Consider the following 19,463-nt stretch of genomic DNA (forward strand, 5'->3'; position numbering starts at 1 on the left):
ATGTTTCTCAAGCGCGGTCCTCAAGACCCCCCCCCAAACAGGTCATGTTTACAGGATTTCCTCAGCCTTTCACAGGTGATATAATAATGGTCAGTGAATCAGGCATCACCACAGTTATATCACCTGTGAAAGACTGAGGAAATCCTGTAAACATTACCTGTTGGGGGGGGGGTCATGAGAAACACTGGTCTAGAGGTAACATGCATGAGACCAATGATGCCAATGATTGGATCGGAGTGGCATATAAAAGAGCTGACATAGTCTGTAGCAGAGTTCTGTTAGATCTATGTCAGAAGCATCAGGGAGCTGTTTAAAATGATTTCACAGACTCTACAGCACCATTTTTTTTTTATGATTTATAAAGTTGCTTAAAAAGTGTAGTCCGATTGATTGAAGAAGAAAAAAAAATCATTAAAAAAAAAAGGTATTTACCTCTGACAGCAATGGTGTAACGGCTACTGGATAACGTGGCATGTGTGTCTCCGAGGACTGAAGAGTTGAGTACTGTTTATTTAAGCTATTTTAGAACATTTACTGCTCCCTTTTTTTTCCAGTGAGGTGGGGAACCCCTTGAATTTTGTGTTCAGAAAAGAAGAAAAAAAAAAGAAAAATCTGTAGAAACAGTCATAGCCTGTAAAGGGGTAGTCACATCTGGGACTTTTATGGCTTATCCAGCTATCTTAAAGAGTACCTCTCATCAAAAGTTTTTTTTATTAATATCTTATAGCTTAATATAAATTAAGTTTGTAAATTTTATTGAATTAAAAAAATGTATAGTTTTGAAAGTTTGGCCACTAGGGGTCTCCCTAGGAGTCCCTGTTTCAGTGATTTCGGACTCAGGCTGGCCAGGCTGCTGAGTCCGAAATCGCATGCTAAGTGCAGCTCCCCGCCTGTCAGACAGGCAGGAGCAAGAGCTGTGTGTGTATCCCTGCAGGGCACGGCAGCTCTGTACTCCAATGTTCCTCCTCTCTGTATGGTACTTGTATAGCCATAGATATAGAGGAGAGACTCAGAGGTGCCGTCCCTTCCCTGTACTCAGCCTGTATGCGCGCTCCCGAGAGGGAGCGCTGCATACAGGAAGAAGAGCGGAAGCTGTCCCTGGCAGGCCTCAGATGACATTGCGTCTGTCGGGTCACACCCACTTCCTCCCCACGTACACAGCTCAAAACGGAGCTACTGAAGATAGAAGAAAAAAGGTATTTACAGGGGGGTATCACTAAATCTCACAAAGTCTGCAGATTTTAAAGGGAATCTGTCTGCTGTATTTTCTGCTAAGACCTGCCAGCACCATTGCATAGCTATTAGGGTATAAAAGCTAACTGTACCTTTCCTGGAGCTGATTGTGGGTGCCAAATTTACATAATCTTTTTTTTTTCTCAGCCAAATGTCAAGGAGGCGAAGCCAAGCTGCTGAAATATTGAGCAGGAGATGTCGTAGAATGGAGTGGGGTCCAACGGCGCTGATCGGAACAGACACAGCAGGTAAGGTAAGAATGGTTTATTGGGTAAGAATGCGACACGTTTCACCACCCTTGCACGGTTTCATCAAGCATGACAAAAAGGGCTGAGGAGGAGTCTTTAGGTAAGGGCATCCTTGCTTGCCCTTACCTCCCAGCCCCTCCATAACTGATGTACAGAGCCCTATACCTCAGTCAAGGAAAGGCTGGGAGGTATGGGCGAGAAAGAAGGCGCTCCAGACTGGAACACTTGAGTAGCTCAGCTCCGCCTCTTTGACATTTGGCTTCAAAAGGTAGTGGCTGATAAAAGATTCTGATTTCAGCTTTCGTTTTTAGCGTTCAGACAAAAGAAAGTGAAAAGCTAACAAAAAAGTAATATATATAATTTTTTTAACAACTCAAAAAAAAAAAAATCGCATGGTATATAGTCAAAAATGCAGTTTTGCCATACTACATTATGAAAGTAGAGCTTTAGAAGAAAAAGACACAGTCATAATGAAGAAGACATGTGCTCCTTCAAGCACCAATTACTAGAATAAAGCCTGAAGTCAGTACGTTAGTAATAGTTCATACTGTATCACCTAGCAATCTAACTCATGTAAAGTGACGTCTGCTGCTAGCCCATGTCTAAGAGAATAACCAGCAAAAAGCTAAAAAAAATATTAATGGTAATAGAGATTTGTGTTAAGAATAAATGTGTCCAGCATTTAAAGCATATCTTCAATGTCTTCTTTATTTTTTTGACAGCACTCGGGTCTATTCGATGCTCCCATAGAAATGAATGGCATGTGTTGTCTGCATCATGTGCTCCACTCATAGAGCAAAGGTCCAGTTCTGGAGATCGCGCTTTCCCAGCAGTCAGACCCCTCATAATCAGTCTGGTCTTTCACTAGAACAATCCTTTAAAAGTGAAGTGTACCTGTCCTTAACACAAACTTTTGATATTATGTAGATAATATTATTATATGTATAATAGTAATATACATGATTAAAAATTGTGTATATTTTTGGGTGAAAAAAATGCTGTCCCCGCAACTACTACCTGTGTGTCTCTGTGAGGAGACCAAATACAGGAAGTGAGGGCAAGACAAGCAGGGCTCTGTGCAGGCTCTTGGCTTGTCCACAGTGCACAGTGCCCCGCTTGTCCACAGTGCACAGAGCCCCGCTTGTCCACAGTGCACAGAGCCCCGCTTGTCCACAGTGCACAGAGCCCCGCTTGTCCATAGTGCCCCGCTTGTCCACAGTGCACAGAGCCCCGCTTGTCCACAGTGCACAGAGCCCCGCTTGTCCACAGTGCACAGAGCCCCGCTTGTCCATAGTGCCCCGCTTGTCCACAGTGCACAGAGCCCCGCTTGTCCACAGTGCACAGAGCCCCGCTTGTCCACAGTGCACAGAGCCCCGCTTGTCCACAGTGCACAGAGCCCCCCTTGTCCACAGTGCACAGAGTCCCACTTGTCCACAGTGCGCAGAGCCCCGCTTGTCCACAGTGCGCAGAGCCCCGCTTGTCCTTTACAAGGGGTAACAACTGTGATTTTATGGGTAACTGATTCACTTCTTGTTTTTATACTTATATTTAGCAGTTTATGCAAATACTGTGGTGCATTCTTACTAGAAGCCTGGTTTGCTCATTTAAGCACTGCATGACTGAATTAGTACAGGACAAGCTTTTAGCCTAGGTTAACATGAACATGCTGTTTTAAGGGCATATTCACACATGGAAGATTAGTTGTACACATTAGCAATGGTCCAGCAGGGATACAGCAGCAAGAAGTTACAATTCTTTGGCTGCCAGAGAGAGGACACACAATATAAATTCACCATAACAGATTTAAGGTTGTATAAGTTGCTCTGCGTTGACATTTTCTACAGATATGTGGTTTGTATTGTGCCCTGCAGATTCAAAGCAAATTACAGCACATAGTAGTAACAAACATTCAACAAAGAAAAACAATTATTCTGCAGATTTTCAAACCCTTTTTAGTCAGTTCACACATCCTTCTCTTTGCTGCCGATTGACTTCCCTGTGTAGAAAAAAATAAGGACGTGTGAACTGACCATTATTTTGCAATGAAGCTGCAGATTTGAACCACAGAATTATTCCCTTGAATGTATAGTGATGCAACCAGCAGTGAATGCACAGGAAAGTCCATTGCAAAATCTACATTTAACCCTTGTAGATTTTGTTGAAGAACTGCCATATATTTTTGGTGGAAAATGTAAAAATCATTCAAAAGGTTTAACGAAATCCTAATCAGTACCTAAGAATATTGACTTAATCTAGAATTGACTCATTTAGTATATTTAGAACACAAAAGATTGTGACATGTTTGTGACACGATTACACACTAACTGGAAATATTAGGAAGCAGCTGTAACTTTTATATGTTGCTAATTTTATTAAGTGTCACTTTTGAGCACACACTTAAAAGGGGTTATAAGGTGATTTTAGTCCGTACCTGCAAGACCGTAATGGACATGATTAGGAAGGATCTGCGCTTGTCTTTGGGCTAAATGGCTATGTTGTGAGATTACCATAACACTGAGGCTAGCTTTTTGTGAAATGGCTATTTTCTGTTGGAGTTCGTTCCCGTTTCTCCTTCCCACACATCAGCCACCTCACCAACTGAAACACACCTGTAATCCCTTCAATGCAATAGACCAGTGTTTTCTAACCAGGGTGCCTCCAACTGTTGCAAAACTACAATTCTTGCAGAATGATCTCCCTTCCGCCCAGCGGTCACTCGACCCATTGAAGCAAAGACAGGCTCCCTCTGATGACCTGACTACCTTACTAGTGATGTAATGTCTGCCACACTGCAACCTCGTAAAACCTGAGACGACACTCATTTTGTATGCTAGTTAAAAATTAACAATGGGGCAAAATCATAGAAGAATTGCAAGATCATGAAACACAAGTATATACACTAAATTAAGAACTACACTAACTTTACAACCCCTGTACCATAGTCAAATAAAAAAAAACAGAATATCCCTTTAAAACTATATGGGTTAAGGTCAGGGTTCTGTAAAGTTCTTCCATACAATACTCAGGGTTCTGTAAAGTTCTTCCACACAATACTCACCAGTAATGCCTGGGCTGAACCCAAAATGGTAATACAAAAATTGGAAGCATAAAATTATCCAAAATCTCTTGGTATTTTGAAGCAATAAGATTTCCCTTCACTGGAAGTTGTTTTAATGTCTAGATGCTGGAACACCCCTTTAAAAATAGGCTTCAATTATCAGCCTACCTTTTTGATTCACACCTTAATCTCTTTGGCCCAGATTTATCAACCTACCTTAAACCAAAACTGTCTGGTTTTGCCCACAACAACCAATCATAGTTCAGCTTTCATACCTTAACAAACTCTGTTAAAGTGAAATCTGAGCTGTAATTGGTTGTTATAGGCAAAACCAGACAGTTTTGGTTTCAGGCAGATTGATAAGTATGGTCCATTATTTACTCTACAAAAACTGCTCAAATCTGTCTCAAAAATGATAGCTTATGGAAGTAATTTGTAAATATCATTGGAAAATACCTGTTGGGGGGGGGGGGGGGGGGACACAGAAAACAACACTCCACTCTTAGCAAATCATGTAATATCTCACTACTGCTATATAAAAGTTCTTCTTGTAAAGGATACAGGAAAGCAGGACACCCATTTCCATGTTTTAAGTGTATGGTGGGGCATTATAGCAGTTAGGCTACGTTCACACGGCAGAATTTCCGTGTGGAATTCCAAATTAATACACACGGAGATTCCGCAGCAGAATCTCATTGAATTCAATTAGATTATTAGATGTGAACATAGCAGAATTTCTTTGCAAGAAACATTTGGCGCGGAAATTCAAATCCCGGTGTCCAGAGAAAGAACAGACATGTTCATTATTTCTGCAGACTCCGCACAAAATGCATTGCTGTCTATGAGGCGCTGCATTGCCGATCGGTCAGGGGCTGTCCATACAAAGAATCTCCGTGCGGACAATGCCATGTGACCATAGCCTAAGACTGTAGCCACTAGCTCACTGACTACTGAAAATTAGAGATGGAGCCTGCAGAGGAAAAACTGGTGAAAATGCCATATACAAGTGATATATTGGCCAGAAGTAATGCTACTCCTCATGAACACTCACATTACAGTTTATCCTAAAAACTAAGTTACCTGAAAGTAGGGGTACGCTTTAAAGAAGCATATACTTGTTTATATCACAACAAAGTATTTAGGAAAACAGCAAAAACACAAATGGAAATGCATGAGGAACACAATGGGGGGAAATTGTCAAAACCTGTGCAGAGGAAAAGTGGAACAGTTGCCCAAAACAGCCAATCAGATTGCTTCTCTTATCTTTTAGTGGTCTGGGCAACATGTTAAAGGGGTACTTCCACCCTAGACATCTTATCCCCTATTCAAAGGATAGGGGATAAGATGTCTGATCTCGGGGGTCCCGCCGCAGTATTGCATGCGGCACCCACCTGTTTTTGTGCGGAAGCGCTGGAGGGTCTGAGTCGCGACTACGGGAACGGAAGTCCGTGACGTCAGGACTCCGTGACGTCAGGACTCCGTGACGTCAGGAGTCCTAAGGACTCCGTGACGTCAGGAGTCCTAATGTCACGGACTTCCGTTCCCAAAGTCGCGACTCAGACCCTCCAGCGCTTCTTCACAAAAAACAGGTGGGTGCCGCATGCAATACTGTGGCGGGACCCCCCGAGATCAGACATCTTATCCCCTATCCTTTGGATAGGGGCTAAGACGTCTAGGGTGGGAGTACCCCTTTAAAGGGGTACTCTGCTGCCCTAGCGTTCAGAATGCGCGCTGTGGGAGTCGTGACATTGCGGTGGCATTGCCCCCTCCCATAGACTTGCATTGAGGGGGCGAGACCATGACATCACAACCCCCGCAGCCCCCATCCAGTGTTCGGAACTAAATGTTCTGAATGCTGGGGCAGCGGAGTACCCTTTAAAGGAGTTATCCAGGAAAAAACTTTTTTTATATATCAACTGGCTCCAGAAAGTTAAAGGGGTACTCCGGTGAAAACCTTTTTTCTTTTAAATCAACTGGTGGCAGAAAGTTAAACATATTTGTAAATTACTTCTATTAAAAAATCTTAATCCTTCCTGTACTTATTAGCTGCTGAATACTACAGAGGAATTTATTTTCTTTTTGGAATGCTCTCTGATGACATCACGAGCACAGTTCTCTCTGCTGACGTTATTATAATAATAATAACGCTTTATTTATTGTTGTCCTTAGTGCGATTTGAGCCCAAGTCCCCAGCATTGCAAGGCAGCAGTGCAAACCACTGAGCCACCATGCTGCCCTTAGCATACATCTGCTATGCATGGTTGCTAAAATGGACAGAGATGTCAGCAGATAGCACTGTGCTCGTGATGTCATCAGTGTTCCAAAAAGAAAGGAATTTCCTCTGTAGCATTAAGCAGCTAATAAGTACTGGAAGGATTAAGATTTTTTAATAGAAGTCATTTACAAATATGTTTAACTTTTTGCCACCAGTTGATTTAAAAGAAAAAAAGGTTTTCACCGGAGTACCCCTTTAAACAGATTTGTAAATTACTTCTATTAAAAAATCTTAATCCTTTCAGTACTTATGAGCTTCTGAAGTTTAGGTTGTTCTTTTCTGTCTAAGTAATCTCTGATGACACGTGTCTCGGGAAACGCCCAGTTTAGAAGAGGTTTGCTATGGGAATTTGCTTCTAAACTGGGCGGTTCCCGAGACACGTGTCATCAGAGATTACTTAGACAGAAAAGAACAACCTTAATTTCAGAAGCTCATAAGTACTGAAAGGATTAAGATTTTTTAATAGAAGTAATTTACAAATCTGTTTAACTTTCTGGAGCCAGTTGATATATATAAAAAAGTTTTTCCTGGAATATCCCTTTAACTTTTCCTCTGTAAAGGGTTTGATAAATTTTCCCAATTACCCTTTCATGACTGTCAATAGTAAAGGCTCATAAACAGAAGATGGATATGTGTATTACTAATACATTACATAACAGAGGGTAAAACGTTCTAAACTAAAACTCCAGGAATCCAATTTTGTTTAAGAGTTTGCAAGAGTATCCCAAGCCTATGTTAAAGTTAAATCAATGGCAGGAAGAACCAGGTCATGTGCGAACAAGAGCTATACAGTACGTCATCGGAGGCGGAGAACATGAAGAACGGGTGAGTGTATGTTTACTAACAAGCGCCTAGCAACAACGCAGGCGCAGTAGTGTATTGAGACGGGATTTTCTTCTAACAGTGCGCGCAGACTTACTTCGCGCAGCACATCAGGAAGGGATCACTGCTTCCAAAAGGTGAGCGATACTGTCAATCATGGCTAGGTCTGCCCTGATTGGCAAGTGATGGTGGATAGATACAATTGGATAGTATTGGGAATGATGTATCACACACTAATTGGTCCTTGCTGGAATCCATCATCAGTTCAGTTGGTGGATTGGTTCAGTAACCCTTGGTGTATACAATCCCCTTCCTGTGATGTCACAGGGGAGGTTTTAAAACCCCTAGTATCGGCGTTTTTTAACCAGTGCCCGCTTACCTCTTGATAAAGCTGGTGGTCCAGCGAAACATGTCGAGGGGGGCAGTGTGAAAGATTTTAATATAGGTAGCCATCTGTCCAAGCATCCAGTTTAGTGGTGTTCTGCAGGCACCGCTATCTGGGGTGCTCTATATCAAACACTGAACCAGTTGGTCATTTCACATCTATTAGGAAAGTGGATTACAGTGGCTCCTAGTATTTTAATATAATTTGTGTGCGTACAATACAATAAAGATTGCACTTTTAATCCACATCTTTAGGGTGTATGGGAAGAATGGGTAATTTTTGGGTCATCTCTGGATTATCTATAGGAATTTAATACGTAATCTCTGATGACACGTGTCTCGGGAAACGCCCAGTTTAGAAGAGGTTTGCTATGGGAATTTGCTTCTAAATTGGGCGGTTCCCGAGACAGGTGTCCTCAGAGATTACTTAGACATAAAAGAACAACCTTAACTTCAGAAGCTCATAAGTACTGAAAGGATTAAGATTTTTTTAATAGAAGCAATTTACAAATCTGTTTAACTTTCTGGAGCCAGTTGATATATTTAAAAAAAAAAATTCCTGGAATACCCCTTTAACTTTTCCTCTGTAAAGGGTTTGATAAATTTCCCCAATTACCCTTTCATGACTGTCAATAGTAAAGGCTCATAAACAGAAGATGGATATGTGTATTACTAATACATTACATAACAGAGGGTAAAACGTTCTGAACTAAAACTCCAGGAAGCCAATTTTGTTTAAGAGTTTGCAAGAGTATCCCAAGCCTATGCAGCATAAAGCTAAATCAATGGCAGGAAGAACCAGGTCATAAATTATAGATGCAGACAATCCAGCCTGGCACAGACTAAGGACTGTTATCAGATGATACCAGAGACCAAACTCTACTTGCCAATGACCTCTACACCGAACATCTCATGGAACACAAGATGCATTCTGCTGTGTCCAACAATTAAATGATTATTTTAGTGATGGCCAACCAGTCACCCATGAAGAAAGAGACAGTGTCTCTCCTCCTGCAAAGGACTACAATACAGTAAAAGAGCAGAAGTAAAACATAGGATTTTCATGTTCTGCAATGTTCTCTAATCATACTAAAAACACAAGTTATTCTGCAAGACAAGGTATTCTGTATAGCATAGGGTAAAGCTATTTAGAGCTGGACTGAGAGCAACAGGAACAGGCTGCTACTGCCGGTACTATGAGCAAAGGCAATAGAGCGGCACCTGCAATGCACATCTGGCAGTCCTCCTTGTCTCTAGCATTACCGCTACCTACACCTTTTCAGCACCTTTCTGATAAAACTATGGGTCATGTGTTGTGGTTAGAGATGAGCGAACCTACAGTAAATTCGATTCGTCACAAACTTCTCGGCTCGGCAGTTGATGACTTATCCTGCATAAATTAGTTCAGCTTTCAGGTGCTCCTGTGGGCTGGAAACGGTGGATACAGTCCTAGGAGACTCTTTCCTAGGACTGTATCCACCTTTTCCAGCCCACCAGAGCACCTGAAAGCTGAACTAATTTATGCAGGATAAGTCATCAACTGCCGAGCAGAGAAGTTCGTGACGAATCGAATTTACTGTAAGTTCGCTCATCTCTAGTTGTGGTATATACAATCAGGGGAGTGGAAATTTAATAAAAAACTACTTGTACACTGGACTAAAATGGAGCAAAATCTACTTGTCCCTCATGATGATCAACTTGTCCTGGCCAATTTTCGCTTTTACACTCTTGTTTTTTCTTTCTCGCCCTATAATAGCCATAAATACCTACTATAATGATACCTTTTAAAGGAAATCTGTCACCAGTGTCACCTGCACTAACCTGTCATTACCGACAGGTAGTGCAGGTGACACTGATGACAACAGTAATCACATGGTCCCGCTTCGTGGCGGGGATCTTCAGTAATCTCCTCTGTTAGGTCCGCTCCAGGCACCTACCTTGGGGCACGGGCGGAGCTTAGTGACATCAGCGCTTCTGTTCTCTCACAGCGGGACCCAGCAGGGAGCAGCAGTGGTGACGTCACTAAGCTCCACCCCATGCCCCAGCCGCTGCTGCTCTCTGCTGAGTCTTGCTGTAAGGGAACAGCAGTGGTGCCGTCACAAAGCTCCGCCCTTGCCCCAAGCTGGGTGCCCGAAGCAGAGCTGACGGAGAAGATTACCGAAGAACCCCGCCACGGTACTGACAGGTTAATGCAGGTGACACTGGTGACAGATTTCCCTTAAAGGGTACCTCTCATCAAATAAACTTTTGATATATTTTAGATTAATGAATGTTGAATAACTTTCCAATAGCATGTTAATGAAAAATATGCTTCTTTCTATTGTATTTTTCCCGATCAGTCCTGTCAGCAAGCATTTCTGACTCATGCTGGAGTCCTAAACACTCAGAGCTGCCAGCCTGCTTTGTTCACAGCCAAACAGGCTGTGAACAAAGCAGGCTGGCAGCTCCGAGTGTTCTCCTTTGTGAACAAAGCAGACTGGCAGCTTGTAGTGTTTAAGACTCCAGCATGAGTCTGAAATGCTTGCTGCCAGGACTGGTAGGGAGACCCCTAGTGGTCATTTCTTCAAAGTGGAAAATTAAATAGAAAGAAGCATATTTTTTAATAACATGCAATTGTAAAGTTATTCTGCATACATGAATCTATAATATATCAAAAGTTTTTTTGATGAGAGGTACCCTTTAATGTCTCCATAACATATGCTCTGAAACAAAAAAAAAAACATATTGGTGAAGTCAAATTGAAATAGTAAAAGATAATTTAGCAAATTTGGTGGTTTTCTTAAAAAAAATTTGCGCATACGAGGCTAATTTTTTGCGCCATAATCAGTTTTTTGTATCGGTACCATTTTGGTATTGATCTGACTTTTTAATCGCTTTTAACTTTTTTTTCTGGGATATTATAAAAATTGCAATTCTTTAGTTTGGTATTTTATTTTAACATTTACTTAATTTACTGTACAGGATACATAATGTTATATTTTAATAGTTCGTACAATTAAACACGCAGCAATACCAAATCTGTTTATTTTTATTATGTGTACATGTTTTTATATAGGAAAAGGGGGCGATTTGAACTTTTATTATGGAAGGGGATAATGTGTGTCTTTCAAACTTATGTTAAAAAAAATTTTTTATTAGGAGGAATCATTAGATTTCTTAAACGGATCAATAGAGTTCTATTGAACTCCATTGTTCTGTGTGCCCTGTAATCCATTGATAGAGCCTAGTCCAGCCAGACTCTATCAATGACAAAGCCACGGACACAAGGAAAACAGAGGTAAGCTCTCCGGCTATCTCTTTAGTGGGTCACCCCCCCCCCCCCACAAGCCCATCATGGAGAATTCACATGTCCCTTTAGACACCACTGTCAGCTTTGACAGCGGTGATCTAAAGAGTTAATTAGTGGCAGCCCCCAGCTACAGGAATCAGATGGGGGCTGCAGAGTATGGATCGGCCACTAGTCCGGAGCCCGCTCCATACACCCCTCTGAGCGCCGCCGTGCTTGTCAGGGGGTTTCAGGTCTGGCCCTGCTTGCCCAAAGCTAGACTAAGGGCCTGTAAAATTCACCTGCCCTGCGCCCGGAACTGCATGTCCCGTGCGTCGGTCCATAGGAATTCCTCATCCCTGTACATGATTTAGAATCTGAATCATTTCAGTCTACCTAAAGCCATGTTTATTGTTTTTTCCCAGGGGCATATCATCATTCACCATCACAATAAAGAACGCAAACATTGCAGTTTTTATTAGTACATTGCTTTTTTATTTTATTGTTTAAACCCAAACAAAGTGAATGCAAAGAAGAGAAGATATAGAAACGTTTTCATTATACTTTCTCTGTGTTAACCACTCTCATAGTGGGCAAGTACCAGCTGCTATTAGCAGCCCGGACTTACCGACATTGGTGGATATCAACGATGAGGCGGATGCCCACCATTAACCGCTTAGATGTATGTGTCCATTTTTTGCACCACAATGTGTAATTTTTTACTGTACCACTTTTGCATCTATGTGACATTTTGGTTACTTTTTATTGCATTTTTTGGGGATGTTATGTGACAAAAAAATAGGCAATTTTGGACTGATATATTTTTTTTTACAGATATTTCCACATATACCAATACCAAATATGTCTATTTATTTTAATAGTTTTACGTTTTTTTTATTTGTAAAATAGGAAAAAGAGGGTTGTTTAATTCTTTTTGGGAGTGGGGCTTATTCACATTTATTAAAACTTTCTTTTTTGTTGTCCCATAGGCAACTATTAATAGCAATCTTTTGATTGCGAATACTGATCAGTGCTATGCAAAGGCATAGCACTGGTCAGTGCAATCTGCAATCTACTTCTCTGGTCTGCCTGGATGTATGTTTACATCCATTGTCCTTATGGGGTTAAAGGGGGGCTCCAGAGGGAGAAAAAAAAATTCAAATCAATTTGTGGAAGAAAGTTGTGTAGTCTTTTTTTACGTCTGAGCACAGTGTTCGCTGCTGTCACCTCTGGGTCAGGAACTGTCTGAAACAGAAGATGTTTGCTATGGGGATTTACTCCTGACATGGACAGGGGTGGCAGCAGAGAGCACTGTGGTCAGAAAGGGAAAACAATTACACAGCTTTCACTGAAGCATACAGCAGCTGATAATCTCTGGAAGGTTTAAGATTTTTAAATAAAAGTAATTTACAAATCTGTATATTCTGGCTGCAGTTGATTTTTTTTAAAAATCCTCCGAAGCACCCCTTTACCAAAAGGAAGCTTGGTAAGACTTTCCCATATTGAGTACTACAGTCATACATCTAGGTACCCTATATTACTGATCTGGACCATACATGCAGAATGCTGGCATCCATTTAAAGGAGTACTCCGGCGCGCACTTTTTTCATGTTATCCCATCCGGGCTGCAAAATAAAAGAAAACACTCTTTATCTTACCTGCCAACGAGCCCCCGGAGCTCCGGTACACTCCAGTACAGGTGTTTGGTCCCCGGGCTGTATTCTTCTTACTTCCTGTTAGCCCGGCACGTCACACAGAGCTTCAACCTATCACTGGCCGCAGCGATGTCCCGCCTCGGCCAGTGATAGGCTGAAGCTCCGTGTGACGTGCCGGGTTAACAGGACGTAAGAAGTATACAGCCCGGGGACCGAACACCTGTACTGGAGTGTACCGGAGCTCCGGGGGCTCGTTGGAAGGTAAGAGAAAGTGTGTTTTCTTTTATTTTGCAGCCCGGATGGGATAACATGAAAAAAGTGTGCACCGGACTACTCCTTTAAGATGAGACACCGGTTGATTTTAGTTGACTGTAATTCTACATCATAGCTACTCTATGCATCTCTGCTACTATAGTCTTTCATTGTGCAAGTCATGGCTATTGTTCACAATAAAGGGATAAAGGAATAAAGGGCATTAAAAGTCCACCTGACTAGTGATGAATGTTCTTATCAATCTAACTTTATTTTCTGGGGACAAGAAAAATTACCCTTCAGGCCCAGCTTCCCCTTTATTTCTTGTTGCAGAATTTTTTTATTTTTTTGTGGCATTTTTTTTCAGTAAAAAAAAAGCAAGAAAACAACTCAAGTGGAAACCTTGCCATAGCCTATTTCTGCTGCCCAGAATAATCTGGATAAGCTAAATGGCCATGTTGGTAACTCTTTTACCGATAGCTTTATTTTCAAGCTAGGAGCCCAATTGGTGTGGCTGTTCTATCACTTTGGAGTTGCTGAATCCCCCAGAGTTAACTGTGAAGACAAGAAGTCACTTTCACTTTTCATTTTCATGGGAGACTCAATGTCAGGCTCATAGACAGTGACTTCTGGTACATATAATAGACTTGCCAAGTCTGATGTGTGGTCACATGATGTAATTCGCAGACTGACAGAGAGCTTGAAAATACCTGCCAGTAAGGGAATTACCAGTGTGGTTGTTAAGCTAATCCCCATTACTGTCAGGAATTCACCATGATTCACCATGGAATACATCACACAGTGGTCCTTATTTACTACGGAGTTATTAAATGGTTTCTATAAGGTTGTGCGCCACAATTGTGTCTGTGCCAAAAAAAACAAACAAACCGACTTCCACACATTAAACACAAATTTCTGCTAGAAAACTATGTTGCTAACCACTGAAGTCTTTTCTGTCTGACCACAGAGCTCTCTGCTGACACCTCTGTCCATGTCAGGAACTGTAGAGCAGGAGAGGTTTGCTATGGGGATTTGCTCCTGCTCTGGACAGTTCATAACATGGACAGAGATGTCAGCAGAGAGCACTGTGGTCAGACAGAAAATAACTACACAACGTTCTCTGTAGTATACAGCAGCTGATAAGTACTGGAAGGGGTAAGATTTTTAAATAGAAGTAATTTAGAAATCGGCTCTTTAAAAAGTTGATTTAAAAAAAAAAATTCCACTGGAGTACCACTTTAACCCCTTGACGCAAAATGCCGTGTTTATACGGCGCTGTGGCACTGGAGGGTTATGAAGCAAGCTCCGGAGCATAGCTCGCATCATACCCGCACGGTCCCTGCTGCTATGAGCAGCCAGGACCCTTGGCTAATGCCGGATATTGCCGTTCCGACAGATGTCCGGCATTATCTCTTTAGACGTGGCGATCAAAGTTTATCACTGTGTCTAAAGTGAAAGTGAAAGCTTCCCGCCTGCTCAGTCGGGCTGATCGGGACCATCGCCATAAAATCGCGATGTCCCGATAGCTAGAACGCAACGCGATTGATTACTCCAAGTTTGAAATCCAGGCTTGAGCAATCAACCGCCAATAACACTGATCAATGCAATGCAATGCAAAGGCATTTATCAGTGTATTGAATCAATGTACTGCATGTTATAGTCACCTATGGGGGCTATAACATTGCAAAAAAAAAAAAAAAAAAAGTGGGAAAAAAGTTAATAAAGATGATTTATTATTAATAAAAGTTTGAATCACCCCCCTTTTCTCATAAAAAAATAACTGTGTAAATAAAAAATAAACATATGTGGTATCGCCAGGTGTGTAAATGTCCAAACTATAAAAATATAATGTTAATTAAACCGCACGGTCAATGGCGTACGCGCAATAAAATTCCAAAGTCCCAAATAGCGTATTTTTGGTCACTTTTTATACCATAAATAAATTAATAAAAAGCGATAAAAGAGTCCAAACAAAACAAAAATGGTACCAATAAAAACTTCAGATAACAGCGAAAAAAACTAAACCCCCATACCGCCCTGTACGTAGAAAAATAAAAAAGTTATAGGGGTCAGAAGAGGACAATTTTAAAGTATATATTTTCCTTCATGTAGTTATGATTTTTTTCAGGAGTAATACAAAATAAAACCTATATAAGTAGGATATCATTTTAACCGTATGGACCTACAGAATAAAGATAAGGTGTCATTTTTACTGAAAAGTGTACTACGTAGCAATGGAAGCCCCCAAAATCACAAAATGGCGTTTTTCCATTTTGTCGCACAATGATTTTTTTTTCGCTTCGCCATGTCCTTAAGGGGTTAATGAATCACAGGAATGATGATGTGTCAGAGGTACATATAAAAAGTTTCAGACCCTGACCAGTCATTAGAACAAGAATGTTACCAGAACAGACTTATAATGTAAGTCTGTGGGGCTGTCCTGCTCACATAGACAAAGAGCAGAGAGAGAAACGTGCAGCAGTGCAGTTCTCCCTGCTCATTCTACTGAACACCCAGACCCTGACCAATAAAAACTTTTGACATGTCAAATTTTTTTTTACGACAGGTACACTTTAATGTAGCCTTTTCTCTCTACCCTGCTGCCAGCATCCCATGAGCCTGTCATCGAGCAGTAGCAACAGCTTCATCTGTAGTGACTGAACAACTGTTTAGTGGCCTTAGCACTCCACGAGTCTTCCTTTTGACTCGTGGACTGCTAAGGCCACTAAACAGCTGTTCAGTCACTACAGATATAGCTGTTGCTACTGCTCGATAACAGGGCCTGATTATTTACATGATGGCAATGATGACATTTGTTACTGTCATTTAAAAAGTTTTTTCAAATGAGGTGTATGGCTGTGCAAGTCACTATGCGGCTCGCTCACCACTCCATCCTGCAACGAGTTGGATCAGGCACTGAGCCATGGAGTGAAGTGAACAGCCGCACGCTTCAGCAGGCTGTATCTAGTGATCGGCGGGGTTCTGAGCACTGAGACTACAAGCTAAACTTTTGACATGTCAAAAATGTAGGTCAATCACAGATAAGAGGGTACTCCGGAGGAAAACTATTTATTTTAAATCAACTGGTGCCAGAAAATTTGTAAATTACTTCTATTAAAACATCTTAATCCTTCCAGTACTTATCAGCTGCTGTTTACTACAAAGAAAATTATTTATGTTGTAAAGCATTATTTATGTTGTAAAGCACCAATAGGTTTTGCAATTGCTTTCATTAGAAAATTTTCAGTATTTCATACTGAATAAGCCAGTCAAACAACTGCCCCCCCCCTCCCTGCCTGCTTGGACACATACTAGTCCTGCTGTGTCCATGCGTCATCACCTATGTCATGGACACACTTCCTTGATTGACAGCTGTGAACGCAGGCCTCACAGCTGGAGGAAAAATCCTCCCACTATCATCTTGTGTCCCGCTACTGTCAGTGAGGACAAGCTGGGAGTTGTAGTTTTGCTAATGCTAGGGGAGATGTGAGCAGACAGCATACTGAGGGAGGGGGCGGAGACCTGCACAGTGAGGCCACGCCCCCTCCCTTTGAGAGGAATTCAGACAAGTTAGCTAAAGTTAAAAGTGTAATAAAAAAATAAATAAAGGCACCAGACACATAAAAATTAGATGTACATGGTCAGGATTAGGTACTGAGTGATATATAAAAGAAAATGTTTTTTGTTGGATCTGACGGGTACACTTTAAAGTGGTACTCCACCCCTAGACATCTTATCCCCTATCCAAAGGATAGGGGATAAGATGTCAGATTGCCGGGGTCCCGCTGCTGGGGACCCCCAGGATCTCGGCTGCGGCACCCCACTACCATTACTGCACAGAGCACGCTCGCTCTGTGCGTAAAGACCAGCGATAAAGGGGCCGGAGCATTGTGATGTCACGGCCCCGCCCCCTTGTGACATCATGTCCCGCCCCCTTAATTTAAGTCTATGGGAGGCGGTGTGATGGCCACCACGCCCCCTCCCATAGACTTGTATTGATAGGGGATAAGATGCTAGGGGCGGAGTACCCCTTTAAGGGGTAATATGGTGGTAAACTTTTTTCAATTATGCCCAGACTTCTGGCGTTACAAAAAAAAAAAAAAACTCTTTACTTACCTCCCGCCACTTTGGTATTGCTGCCCCGGCCTCCAATGCGAATCTCTTCACGGTGACAGGGGTCAACTTCAGCTAAGCTCATTGCTGGAGACAGTGATATCCTGACGTATTAGGCCTAGGCACCAGGAAGAAAACCGTGTTGGGGCTCAATACATCACACTGCTGCTCAGCCAAGGCAGGCTACCACTTTGGTCAGTGATTATCAGAGCAGCAGTCTGATGCTGGGAGTAGTAGATTTGCAACAGCTGGAGGCACCCTGGTTAATGTGTACCCGTCAGATCCAACAAAAATACCTAATCCTGACCATGTACATTACATTTTTATGTGTCTAGCATCTTTATTTATTTTTTCATTACACTTTTAATTTAGCTAACTTGTCTGAATTCCTCGCAAAGGGAGGGGGCGTGGCCTCACTGTGCAGGTCTCCGCCCCCTCCCTTAGTATGCTGTCTGCTAACATCTCCCCTAGCATTAGCAAAACTACAACTCCCAGCTTGTCCTCACTGACAGTAGCGGGACACAAGCTGACAGTGGGAGGATTTTTCCTCCAGCTGTGAACTGTGCGCTCACAGCTGTCAATCAAGGAAGTGTGTCCATGACATAGGTGATAATACATGGACACAGCAGGACTAGTATGTGTCCAAGCAGGTGGGGGGGGGGGGTGTCGCAGTTGTTTGACTGGCTTTTTCAGTATGAAATATTGGTTTTACATGCTTTACAACATATAAAAAGTTTTTGTATCTGACAGTGCCCATTTAAGAAACACTGCTCTGGGGTCTTCAGGACTTTATGGATACACACCGAGGAGAACTCAGACTGTAAAATTTGGACTGACCTAAACTTACTGTAAATTTGCTCCTATTTATTACCCACAATCATACATGTGCCATTTATAAAAGGAGTTGGAGCTGGAATACAGGAAAATAGGAGTTGTTTGGCTTTCCACAGCCCTGCTTTATATATATATATATAAAAAAAAAGAATAAACCCCAGTACAGCGCCCTTTACACTTTTACAGACAAAAGCGAATGGATCAAATAGTTTCCATATATATGAGTGTGTGTAGGCACATACTGTATTCTAAAATCTGACTTTTTCCCCCTTTTTAAAAAAGGAAACAGAAGAAATGAATGGGGGGGGCGCTCAACAATAGCACAAATTTACCGCTTCTCATATATTTGGTGCAATTCACTCTAATTTTTAGTGTAAGACCAGACAAACGTCACTCTTTATAAATCTCCCCTCAAATCTGTGACTTGTCATCTGCCAGGGAGACAGAATATAGCGCCCCCCAGTGACAGTGCCATCTCAGGGCAGCCTCCACACAATGTAATTCCAGCATCAGCAGGGCAGTTTCGGACACAGCACAAGCCATTACAGCAGTGTTTCCAAACCAGGGTGCCTCCGGCTGTTGCAAAACTACAACTCCCAGCATTCCTGGACAGCCAAAGGCTGTCCAGGAATGCTGGGAGTTGTAGTTTTGCATCAGCTGGGTGGCACACTGTTTGGAAAACACTGCCGTAGAGATTATCAGTGCTGCACAGCCAGGAAATGCATGACCTGTCACACAGCACACACCCCACATCTGGCACTACAATACACTGGAGTAAAATACGGTAACGTCTACTTACAGCCCCGCCCCAAAGTCTCTCACCGGTCTCGGTGACACCTCCTCCACCTCATCCCTTGTAATAAACACCGGCTCACCGCCGCTCCCGGCCCACATAGGCAGCCATTTTCCTTGGTGTATGGGAACCCTCCCGGTGTGTGACGTCATCAGTAGGTATCGGTAAGGGGCGGCCACTAGTGCGGGTTATCCAATCAAAATTGAGCAACCAGGCGTTACAGCCAATCACGTGCTGCCCGACTTATCGCAACAAAGGCTGTAAACATAGTGTGAGAGCTCGCGGGGAGGGAGGACGGAATGCAGTGTCTCTGTACGATGCAGATGCGACTGCACAGTACAGGAATAAATGTGGGGTGAGACTGAAAAAAAACCCGCAATTTTGTAACGTTTTTAGTTTTTTTTTTTTTTTTTTGGGGGGGGGCTTGCATTTTTACACAGCGTGCTTTTCTGTAAAAATGGCACGTTCACTTTATTCTGTAGGTCCATACAATTAAATCAATACTTTATGTAGGTTTTGGTTTATTTACCT

The 19,463-nt window shown here is 42.2% G+C and overlaps 1 protein-coding gene across 9 annotated transcripts in view; it reads right to left on the reverse strand.

Moving 5' to 3' along the window:
- The window catches only part of BLTP1 (bridge-like lipid transfer protein family member 1), a 302,200-nt gene extending 283,085 nt beyond the window's left edge, over positions 1 to 19,115 (reverse strand). For 7 of the 9 annotated variants that reach the window (XM_056564123.1, XM_056564091.1, XM_056564130.1 and 4 more), the window contains exon 1: positions 18,939 to 19,094. The gene's annotated coding sequence lies outside the window, so the exon portion shown is untranslated. Of the gene's footprint in view, positions 1 to 18,938 lie in introns of all 9 variants that reach the window. The other 2 variants (XM_056564084.1, XM_056564133.1) reach the window with 2 other exon arrangements.
- Between the last annotated feature and the right edge of the window lie 348 nt (positions 19,116 to 19,463).

This window comes from Hyla sarda, chromosome 1 (genome assembly GCF_029499605.1).
Source record: "Hyla sarda isolate aHylSar1 chromosome 1, aHylSar1.hap1, whole genome shotgun sequence".
In the NCBI taxonomy this organism is placed as follows: Eukaryota; Metazoa; Chordata; class Amphibia; order Anura; family Hylidae; genus Hyla; species Hyla sarda.